This window comes from Rhipicephalus microplus, chromosome 1 (genome assembly GCF_043290135.1).
Source record: "Rhipicephalus microplus isolate Deutch F79 chromosome 1, USDA_Rmic, whole genome shotgun sequence".
In the NCBI taxonomy this organism is placed as follows: domain Eukaryota; kingdom Metazoa; phylum Arthropoda; class Arachnida; order Ixodida; family Ixodidae; genus Rhipicephalus; species Rhipicephalus microplus.
This window is the reverse complement of record NC_134700.1, coordinates 39591336-39593876: the sequence shown is the minus strand read 5'-3', so window position 1 is coordinate 39593876 and position 2541 is coordinate 39591336. Positions and strand designations below refer to the sequence as shown.

Sequence of the window (2541 nt, the reverse complement as noted above, 5' to 3'; positions counted from 1 at the left end):
AGCCATGAGCAGGGATCGAACCTACAACCTTCGAATAGCGCGTTCGATGCTCTAACCACTGAGCTACCACAGCTGCCTTCCCTCCATCCACATTTTTTGGGGTTTATAATTGAATTTAGAAGTAGGAGTGACAGTAAGCGCCATCTATAAGCCAAGCGACGAATTTGAAAACACTCTTTTAAGCACATGTTTGGTATCACGTAGCACGTGAAATTATTATGAGCGGGCAGCGGAATAATAGTCCCTTGTATAAAACCTAATGACACCAACTCTGCCAGCACGAGACGGTCGTTTTAGTGAAATAAGGGAAAGAAGTGTATACCTAAGCGCTCGTTTTTCCGTGTTTCAACACAATAATAGGGAGATCTAACAGACAGTAATGCCAAGTGTTGTACAGGGGAAGTTGTTAGAACCAATGAAATCTAATCAGGAAGAAATAAAAGTGGGTGAAAAAATATCCAGCCGTGAGCAGGAATTGAACCTACGACCTTCGAATAACGCGTTCGATGCTCTAATCACTGAGCTACCACAGCGGCCTTCCCTCCATCTAATTTTTTTGGTTTATATGTGAATTTAGAAGTAGAAGTGAGAGTCAGCGCCATCTATAAGCCAAGCGACGAGTGTGAAAACACTCTTTTAAGCGCATGTATGGCGTCACGTAGCACGTGAACATATTATGAGCGGGCAGCTGAATAATAGTCCCTTGTATAAAACCTAATGACACCAAGTCTGCCAGTTGGAGACCCTCGTTTTAATGAAATAAGGGAAAGAAGTTTATACATAAGGGCTCGTTTTTCCGTGTTTTAACACAATAATATTGAGATCTAACAGACAGTAATGCCAAGTAATGTACAGGGGAAGTTATTAGAACCAATGGAATCTAATCAGGAAGAAAGAAAAGTTGGTGAAAAAATATCCAGCCGTGAGCAGGAATCAAACCTACGACCTTCGAATAACGCGTTCGATGCTTTAATCACTGAGCTACCACAGCAGCCTTCCCTCCATCCACTTTTTTGGGGTTTATATGTGAATTTAGAAGTAGAAGTGACAGTCAGCGCCATCTATAAGCCAAGCGACGAGTGTGAAAACACTCTTTTATGCGCATGTTCGGCATCACGTAGCACGTGAACTTATTACGAGCGGGCAGCTGATTATTAGTCCCTCGTACACAACCTAATGACACCAAGTCTGCCAGTCCGAGACCCTCGTTTTAATGAAATAAGGGAAAAACGTGTATACCTAAGGGTTCGTTTTTCCGTGTTTCAACACAATAATAATGAGATCTAACAGGCAGTAATGCCAAGTAATGTACAGGGGAAGTTATTAGAACCAATGTATTGTAAATAAGAAGAAAGAAAAGTGGATGAAAAAATAAACAGCCATGAGCAGGGATCGAACCTACAACCTTCGAATAACGCGTTCGATGCTCTAACCACTGAGCTACCACAGCGGCCTACCCTCTATCCTCTTTTCCTTGGTTTATATGTGAATTTAGAACTAGGAGTGAGAGTCAGCGCCATCTATAGGCGAAGCGACGAGTGTGAAAACACTCTTTTATGTGCAGGTTTGACGTCACGTAGCACGTGAACATAATATGAGCGGGCAGCTGAATAATAGTTCCTTGTATAAAACCTAATGACACCCAGTCTGCCATTTGGAGAACCTCGTTTTAATGAAATAGGGGAAAGAAGTGTATACATAAGGGCTCGTTTTTCTGTTTTAACAAAATAATGAGATCTAACAGACAGCATTGCCAAGTAATGTACAGAAAAGTTATTACAGCCAATAGTACGTAAATAAGAAGAAAGAAAAGTGGATGAAAAATAACCAGCCGTGAGCAGAAATCGAACCTACGATCTTCGAATAACGCGGTTGATGCTATAACCACCTAGCTACCACAGCAGCCTTCCCTCCATCCACTTTTTTGGGGTTTATATGTGAATTTAGAAGTAGAAGTGACAGTCAGGGCCATCTATAAGCCAAGAGACGAGTGTGAAAACACTCTTCTATGCGCATGTTCGGCATCACGTAGCACGTGAACTTATTATGCGCGGGCAGCTGATTAATAGTCCCTCGTATAAAACATATAGACACCAAGTCTGCCAGTACGAGACCCTCGTTTCAATGAATTAAGTAAAAGAAGTGTATACCTAAGCGCTCGTTTTTTCGTGTTTTAACACAATATTAGTGAGATCTAACAGACAGTATTGCCATGTAATGTACAGTGAAAGTGATTAGAACCAATGGAATGTAAATAGGAAGAAAGAAAGTGGATGAAAAAATAACCAGCCGTGAGAAGGAACCTAACCTACGATCTTCGAATAACGTGTTCGATGCTCTAACTACTGAGCTACCACAGGGGCCTTCCCTCCACTCACTTTTTTGTGGGTTTATATTTGAATTTAGATGTAGGAGTGACAGTGAGCGCCATCTACAAGCCAAGAGACGAGTGTGAAAACACTCTTATATGCGCATGTTTGGCGTCACGTAGCTCGTGAACATATTATGAGCGGGCAGCTGAATAATAGTTCCTTGTATAAA

General features: G+C 41.6%; 1 non-coding gene across 1 annotated transcript; it reads right to left on the bottom strand.

Annotated features, from left to right (window-relative positions):
* TRNAA-CGC (transfer RNA alanine (anticodon CGC)) lies at window positions 1-73 on the bottom strand. The gene has a single exon. It is a non-coding gene; the product is annotated as a tRNA-Ala (tRNA).
* Between the last annotated feature and the right edge of the window lie 2468 nt (window positions 74-2541).